Source organism: Oryx dammah, unplaced genomic scaffold (genome assembly GCF_014754425.2).
Source record: "Oryx dammah isolate SB20612 unplaced genomic scaffold, SCBI_Odam_1.1 HiC_scaffold_21, whole genome shotgun sequence".
Lineage (NCBI taxonomy): Eukaryota > Metazoa > Chordata > Mammalia > Artiodactyla > Bovidae > Oryx > Oryx dammah.
In genome coordinates, this window is record NW_024070205.1 from 33,998,988 (window position 1) to 34,008,334 (window position 9,347).

Sequence of the window (9,347 nt, forward strand, 5' to 3'; positions counted from 1 at the left end):
CACCATGCTTATGGCAGAAAGTGAAGAGGAACTAAAAAGCCTCTTGATGAAAGTGAAAGAGGAGAGTGAAAAAGCTGACTTAAAACTCAACATTCAGAAAACAAAGATCATGACATCTGGTCCCATCACTTCATGGCAAATAAATGGGGGAACAATGGAAACAGTGAGAGACTTTATTTTGGGGGGGCTCCAAAATCACTGCAGATGGTGACTACAGCCATGAAATTCAAAGAAGCTTGCTCCTTGGAAGAAAAGCTATGACCAACTTAGACAGCACATTAAAAAGCAGAGACATTACCGACAAAGGTCCATCTAGTCAAAGCTACTGGTTTTTCCAGTAGTCATGTATGGATGTGAGAATTGGACCATAAAGAAGGCTGAGCACTGAAGAACTGATGCTTTTGCATTGTGGTGTTGGAGAAGACTCTTGAGAGTCCCTTGGACTGCAAGGAGATCCAACCAGTCAATCCTAAGGAAATCAGTCCTGAATATCAATTGGAAAGACTGATGCTGAAGCTGAAGCTCCAATAATTTGGTCACATGATGTGAAGAGCTAAGTCATTTGAAAAACCCCTGATGCTGGGAAAGATTGAAGGCAGGAGGAGAAGGGGACGACAGAGGATGTGATGGTTGGATGGCATCACCGACTCAATGGACATGAGTTTGAGTAAGCTCCGGAAGATGGTGAAGGACAGGGAAGCCTGGCACGCTGCAGTCCATGGGGTCACAAAGAATTGGACATGACTGAATGACTGAACTGAACTGAGTTCCCGGAGCAGAGATCGAACCTGCACCCTCTCCACTGGAAGCTCAGAGTCTTAACCACGGAACTACCACGGAAATCTCACCAGTGCTCTTTTTTTAAAATTGGAGGATAATTGCTTTACAATATTGTGCTGGCTTCTGCCATATGACATCACGAACCAACCATTGTGTTGTGTGGCTCAGTCGTGTCTGACTCTTTGGGACCCCATGGACTGTAGCCTGCCAGGCTCCTCTGTCCATAGGATTCTCCAGGCAAGAATACTGGAGTGGGTAGCCACTTCTTTTTCCAGGGGCTCTTCAGTATACATATGTCCTCTGCATCTTGAACCTCCCCCAATTCCCCACCCCATCCCACCACTGGGAGGTTGTCACAGAGCACCTCACCAGTGCTCTTTTAAGAAGCACCAAAGTTTGAATGTTAGTGTGACCACAGTCCCTGTAAGTTATGGGTTGAACTGTGTTCCCCCAAGTTTGTTTCTTGAAACCTTAACCTCAGGTACCTCAGAACGTGACTCTATAAATTTGGAGATGGGGCCCTGAAAGTAGATGATGATATTAAAGTGTGGTTTTAGGGTGCGCCTTGATCCAGTATAACAGGTGTCCTCATAAAGAGAGGAAATCTGGATATGCAGAGAGACACCATGAACGCTTGGATGCAGAGGAAAGACCCTTCAAGGACACAGAGAGAAGATGGCCTTCTACAAACCCAGAGGAAAGGTCTTCGGAGAAACCGAACCTGCTGAGAGACCTTGATTTGATCTTGGATGTCTTGCCTCCAGAACTGTGAGAAAATACATTCTTGTTGTTCATGCCACCCTAGTACATGGTACTTTGTCATGGTGGCTCAAGTTGGTGAATACAGCATCCATTCAAGGGCTATCTTTAATTCTTCTCTCTGTGAATTTCCTGCCCTACAATTGGTTCCTTTGGATAGGGCTGGGCTGAATGTTCACTCATACATTCAGGATTTACTGCACAGTGTCCTGTGTATGGTCCAATCTCGGTGCCAGGCACATAGCACTGTGGCGAAGTCCCTGTTATCCTGAACCTATCATCTGATACCCCATGTCCAAAGTGAGCTGTGCTCGACTGTGCTCCTTGAGAGAAACACTGCAAACGTTTACCAGGGGAAAAGAGGGAAAGTGAAAGTGTTAGTCGCTCAGTCCTGTCCAACACTTTGTGACCCCATGGATGGTAGCCCACCAGGCTCCTCTGTGCGTGGGATTTCCCTGGCAAGAATACTGGAGTGGGTTGCCATTTCCTCTTCCAGGGGCTTTTCCCGACCTAGGAATCAAATCCAGGTCTCCTGCGTTGCAGGCGTGTTCTTTACCAGCTGAGCCACTAGGGAAGTCCCCCTGTTATCCTGAACCTACCATCTGATACTCCACATCCAAAGTGACTCGTTCTTCACTGTCTTCCCTGAGTGAGACACTGCAAACCTTTACCAGGAAAAAAAGGGAAAGAAAGTAAATTAAATGATCCAAATCAGCAGTTCCAAATGTTTGTTTCTGTGTTTTTGCTTTTATATATAAGCTTTGCTTATGGGTTGCCTTGCTGACATGGACATGCAAGAAAAAGTAATGGAGGTGGATTATAATTACGCTTCTCCTCATTATGGAAGTGGTTCAAAGTGCCCAGCACAGCCAATTTGAGCCCGGCGGCTCTGACAGCGCTCAGAGCTATTGATTTCTTTGCCTGTGTTTGTGTGTTTCCAGCGACCACCCAGGCTCAGCGAAGAGTCTGGATGCTATGAGGGCTGTTGAGGTTCGGTTCCTCCTCTTGGCAGGAAAGATGAGGGGTGAGACGGAATGACCAGCATGTGGATCGGCTTCTCTCTCCATCAGCAGCCCTGCCTGCTTCCCCTCCTCTTTGTGCTGCTGGGTGCCAGAAAGCTAGAGAATCTGGCTATGGTTCATCTGCTTCCCCAACTTTGCCCTCAAAATGTGCTCTCTGGACTATTTCAGGTGAGCCTGTGTGGCTCATGACAGGTACCTGGCATTAATGTGCCTTTCACGCTTCTTAATTCCCTCCAGAACTTTCACAATCATCACAGACATGGGCAGGGTATTCTTCCCAGAGCAAGGCATCTATCATGATGGTACCCGGCCTCCAGTGGAGGAATCACTGCCATTGCCAGTGGGAAGAGGGAGCCAACAGGTATTTTTAAAGAGGCTCTATCCACCGGAGAATGGAAAAGAAAATATCCCCTTTGAGCGTTTAGTCACACACATCAAAGGAAACAACAGTTTCAATCTTCATTTGCATCGTATAGGCATTAGATGTGGTCCAGTTACACTGAGCTTCGCTTGAAAAGGCAGGAGTGCCAGTAGTTTTCAAGCCTTGACGGAGACAGAGAGAAAATGCAGCCAGGCAAATAATATATCACCCTGCCAAGGCACTTTCCATTTTTAAAAGGACAGAACAATTTTACATTATTTCTGGAGCCTCTTTGCAGCAAATATCCCTTGACATTTGTTTCAGCACCCTGGCCAGCCGGCCTAAAAGCACCGGCTGGTCCCAGCCTACTGCCCCTGTGTGCTGGGGACCACATTCTGCCTTTGGATCTTAAGGCACCAGACGTAAGAAGGACAAGTGGGCACTTTTTTTTCTTTTTGAGCGCAGGCAGACAGGAGGCTGGCTCTGCAGAAGGGGCCAATTAAGACACCACCCTAGTGGAAAGAACACGGTGTTTCAGGTCACTTGAAGATGTCCAGTGGAAAATCAACACTCAGGGCTTCTAGCCACAGGGGTGAAAATACAAGGAGGGTTTGGGATTTTTCAGTGAACTCCCTAGAAGGCCCAAGGGGATTCAGAGATAAAAACAATGAAGTGTGCCTGTGTTCCCAAGATGGTGCGGCCTCTTGGGAAAGCAGAAAACGGCCACTAGTTCTGGAATAATTAGCACAAATGACTTCTAGTTAGGGTGACAAATGAACACATTTTCCCAGATCTGGAGAATCAAGATCAGCCTATTTGGTTAAAATGTCCCAGACTGTCCTTTCTCAGGTGGTCTCACGTTAACACCTGGACAAGCGTGAGGTCTTCCTTTAGAAGGCAAACCCTGGTTTTATTGTTTCTAATCCCTAGCCCTGGCTGGCCTGAACAACCTCAGGATGCAAAATGATTAATTCCAACCTGCCCTAGAAAAACGTTAGTCAGCTGGCAAAAGGAAATAGCCTAATAGGAAGGCAAAAAAGAGCAAATTGACTTTATCTGGGAGTGACTATGTTTGACAAGATGAAAAAGAAAGAAATCTTTTGTCACTGAAGAAAATTGTACTTTAAGAAATCTTTGCATAAGTCTTAAGGTTCTGCTTTGCGTGTGTGCTAACTCGCTTGACGTGTCCAATTCTTTGCGACTCCATGGACTGTAGCCTGCACGGCTCCTCTGTTCATGGGATTCTCTAGGCAAGAATACTGGAGAGGGTTGCCATGCCCTCCTCCAGGGGATCTTCCAGACCCAGGGATCGAAACCATATCTCTTATATCCCCTGAGTTGGCAAGCTGGTTCTTTACCACTAGGGCCATCTGTGAAGCCCAGGGCTCTGCTTTACCCAGTTCGAATTAAAATGGAAATAATCCTGACCCCTCCCCCTCCAAATAAAGAGCAGGCAAACAAAACTGAATTTCCCCACATTGACTACAGCAGAGTTTTGGAAATTAGATCAGGAGTTCCAGATCTACTCCAGAGCAGCACTTTCATTAACTAGCAAATATTCTCTTTCAAGAGACCTATTTTTGAGTTGCTATTTACTCTTAAGATTTTCATTTTCCCTTAAGTATTGTCACACACATAGTCTGATTCTTCGTGGGCGGGACTGTGAGGTACTTGGATCACTCCTCCAATGAAAATGAAGAGCCAATTTTCCTTCTGAAAGGGGAAAAGATCAGGACTGTTAAAATTATTCTTCTGATTTCACATTTATCTCGTACTCACGGCATCCGTCTGCTAAGAATTGAAAGAATGAGTCGTAGGCAGGAAAACAAACTGTTTTGACTCAATCTAGGATTTTAATTTTGCTGCCTTTTTCCCTTCACTAATTAAAAATAAAACGAACCTTCTTTTAAAAAATTTCTGAACTCTTTTTATATTTTCAGCATTTTTCTCTGCAATATTCACAAGGCTAACTCCCTTACCTCTTTTGAGTTTTGGTCCAAATGTCAATTTCTTTGTGCTTTAAAGGTTTTTTTTCAATGTGGATCATTTTTACAGTCTTTACTGAGCTTGTTACAATATTGCTTCTGCTTATTATTTTTTTTTTTTGGTTTGGTCACCTGGCATGTGGTATCTTAGCTCCCCACCCAGGGATCAAACTCCCTTGCGCTGAAAGGCAAGGTCTTAACCACTGGAGATCCAACCAATCCATTCTGAAGGAGATAAGCCCTGGGATTTCTTTGGAAGGAATGATGCTAAAGCTGAAACTCCAGTACTTTGGCCACCTCATGCGAAGAGTTGATTCATTGGAAAAGGCTCTGATGCTGGGAGGGATTGGGGGCAGGAGGAGAAGGGGACGACAGAGGATGAGATGGCTGGATGGCATCACTGACTTGATGGACGTGAGTCTGAGTGAACTCTGGGAGTTGGTGATGGACAGGGAGGCCTGGTGTGCTGCGATTCATGGGGTCGCAACGAGTCGGACACGACTGAGTGACTGAACTAACTAACTAACCAGGGAAGTCCTCAAATATCAATTTCTTAATGATCTACACTGATTAAAAAACTATTTCCAAACATGGGTACTCCTGATCCCCTTCAAACTGCTCCACTTTCTGTTTTTTTTTTCATACCATTGACAACCTTCTCCTGTATTACAGAATTTCTTGGTTACGTTTATTGTCCCCTGCTAGAAAAAAAGTACCAAGAGACAGGAATCTGGGTTTTGTTCAGTGATGTACTCTAATTTTGCAGAATGGTGTCTTTTAGTAGATGTTCAATAAATGCCAAAGGATGCAGCCACTATGGAGAACAGTATGGAGGTTCCTCAGAAACTAAAAACAGAGTTGCCACACAATTCAGCAACCCCACCCCCAGGCATATATCTGGACAAAATCATAATTCAAAGAGGTACATGCACCCCTATGTTCAGAGCAGTACTAGGTACAATAGCCAAGACATGGAAACCACCTAAATGTCTATTGATAGATGAGTGGATAAAGAAGATGTGGTGTATATGTACAACAGAATACTAATCCATTCATAAAGAAGAATGAAATAATGTCATTTGCAGCAACACGGATGGACCTAAAGAGGACCACGCTAAGTGAAATAAGTCAGAAAGAGAAAGATCAACATCATATTATGTTATTTATATGTCAAATCTAAAATATGACACAAATGAACTTATCTACAAAACAGAAACATACCTACTGATATAGAGAATAGACGTGCGTTGCCAAGGGGCACATGTGGTGAGGGAGGAATGGGATGAGAGTTTGGGATCAGCAGATGCAAACTATCATATATAGAACAGAGGAACAGCAAGGTCCTACTGTGTAACACAGGGAACTGTATTCAACATTCAGTGATAAACCGTAATGGGAAAGAATATGAAAAAGAATATAGATATATGTATAAGTGAATCACTTTGCTGTACAGCAGAAATTAACACAACATCGTAAATCAACTACACTTCAATAAAATAAATTTTAAAAATGCCGAATGACAATGTCAGGAAAAAATTGCCTGTGATTTGGAAATGAGCAGGAGCATTCTTTCAGCCAAGGGTTGGGCATTGCCCAGCGGACCCTCTGGGGAAGAGTTGATTCTTCAGGAGTGAGCATCTTTCTCCTGCCTTTCTATGCACTCAGCACAAGTAGAAAACTGGGAGTATTGCAAATGATTCTTGCCCCTGAATGTAAGTGATTCTTGTTCTGTAGAAAAGATAACCCCAATTATGACACTTTTTCTTTCTGGTTGCACTAAGTGTTCTTTGCTTTGCCCAGGCTTTTTCTAGTGGTGGCGAGTGGAGACTACTCTCTAGTTGCGGCGCTTCTCATTGCAGTGGTTTCTCTTGTTGCAGAACACATGCTCTCGGTGCTCGGGCTTCAGTAGCTGTAGCACACAGGCTTACTCGCTCCCCAGCATGTGGGATCTTCCTGGACCAGGGATCAAACCTGTGTCCCCTGCCTTCGCAGGCATGTTCTTATCCACTGGGCCCCCAAGGAAGTCCCACGTGACACTATTGCCCTATAGGAGATGAATGAATTTTGCATCTTTTAGCAAGCATTCTTCCTTGTCTGTACTTATATCTCTGTTCTTCAGATTCTCTTTTGGACTTGTTTCAACATCTTATTTCTTCCCTCACTAATTAAAGAAAATTTTCAATACATATGCACTATATTTTTATGAGAGTCATGATTCTAAAAAGCTTTTGAAAATTGTGATTGAGTAAAGAGTGAATTATACTCTCCTCTCCTCCAGGGAGCCTTATCAGGTACCATAGTTAGAAACCATTGAATGCTGGTTAATTCCCAATTTCTATCTGTAGCCACACCTCTCTGTGCCTCACATGCATATACCTACTTGCCTTCTTGATATCTCCACTTGAGTATCTGATAGACATTTCAGAATGAATAAGTCCTAAATGGAAGTCTTATCCTTAACTTGCTCTGCCCCTGACTTTAAATGACAACACCATTTACTCAGTTGCTCTGGCAAAATTCTTAAGAGTCAAATCTTGGCCCAGAGCATTTCTTTCTTATATACTTCATGTCTAATTCATCAGCAAAACTTGGGTGATATTTCTACCAATACATATTCCAAATCCACACATCTCCAAGACTTCCACTTTGATCTAAGACCTGAGGCTGGTTTTTTTAGTTCTTTTCGGAATGTAGGCATGCCCACTGGTTTCCATATTGTCTATGGTTGCTTATTTTTTAGAAAAACGTATTCATTTATTTATTTTTGGCTGTGCTGGGTCTTTGCTGTTGAGCAGACTTTTCTCTAGTTGAGGGATCAGGGGCTATTATCTCGTTGAGGGAGCAGGGACTACTCTTTAGTTGCAGCTCCTTATTGTGGCGGCTTCTCTTATTGCAGAGCATGGGCTTTAGAGTGCTTGGGCTTCAGTAATTATGGCATGTGGGCTCATTAGTTTCAGCTCCCAGGCTCTTGAGCACAGGCTCAATAATTGTGGCAGACTGGTTTTGTTGCTCTTAGGCATGTAGGATCTTTCCAGACCAGGGATTGAACCTGTGTCTCGAATCTATCCACTGAGACACCAGGGAAACCCTGTCCATTGTTGCTTTTGCCTGTTCTATGACAGTTGTGACAGTTGAGTAGTTGTGACAGAGACCACAGGGTATGCAAAGCTTAAATATTTACTATCTGGTCCTTTGCTAAAACAGTTTGCCACCCCTTGGTATGCTGGACTGATTAATGGCCCCAAAGATATGAGGTCATAATCCTTGGAACTTGTCACTTTCACCTCATTTGGAAAAAGGATCTTTGTAGATGTGACCAAGTTAAGGACCTTGAGATGAGGGAGATTATCCAGGATTGTCTGGGTGGTCTCTAAATGCTGTCACAACTGTCCTTATAAGAGAGACACAGAGGGATATTTGAAACACATACACGGGAAGGGGCCATGTAAAGATGGGACAGAGAGAGATCTGAAGGCCTGGCCTCAGAGATGGGCATGGTGACCACAAGCCAAGGTTGCTGACAGCCACTGGAAGCTGGAAGAGGCCTGGAATGGATATTCCCTGGAGCCTCTGGAGAGAGTACAGCCCTGCCGGCACCTTGATCTGGGCTCAATGAAACTGTTTTCGGACTTTAAGCCTCCAGAACAGTAAGAGAGTAAACTTAGCTTGTTTTAAGCCACTAAGGTAATTGGTTAGAGCAGCCACAGGAAAGGGAAAGTGCCTTAAACCCTGTCAAGTCTTGGTGATTGCAAGAGTCTCCCAGCCAGTCTCTCTGATACCTCACTTGCTCCCTTGCAGCCTGTTCTCCACATCATGGCAGATGGATCCTTTTGTGACACCACTGAGATTACACTCCCAGCTCACTGTCCTCCACCAGCTTTCTAGAACCTCCAGAATAAAACCCAGAGATTTCACCATGGAACTCACAGTCCTGTGTGATAAAGCTGTAGCTTCCTCTGGATTCCTGTCCCAGAGCTCTTTGCGAATGGTGTATCCCAGTTCCTACTGCACACCGAGTGCGCCCCTGCCCCAGGGCTTTTGTACTTGCTGTTTCCTCTGTCCAGAATGTTCCTCTGCCTGCTGTAACTGCCTGGCTTCCTCCAGCTTCCTTCAGGTCTGAGACCTCACTTATCTAAGGCAGCACCTTCCTTCTTCCTCCCTCTCACCCTACTTAATTTTTCTTCTCTAACCTGTGATGATACATATGCTTGTTTATCGTGTCCACTTCCACATCAGCTCCACGAGGCCAGGATTTTTGTCTGTTTTGTTCATTGTTGTATCCCCAGCACCTTGAACCAGGGTCTGGCACATCAGAGGCACCCAATAAATACTGCTTGGCTGAATGTACCTGACAAACAATTTAAACGATATAAAATGAAGACTGAGCTTTCTATTTTTTTTGTCTCATCCTGAAAGTTAACTACAGGCAATAGACTTTTT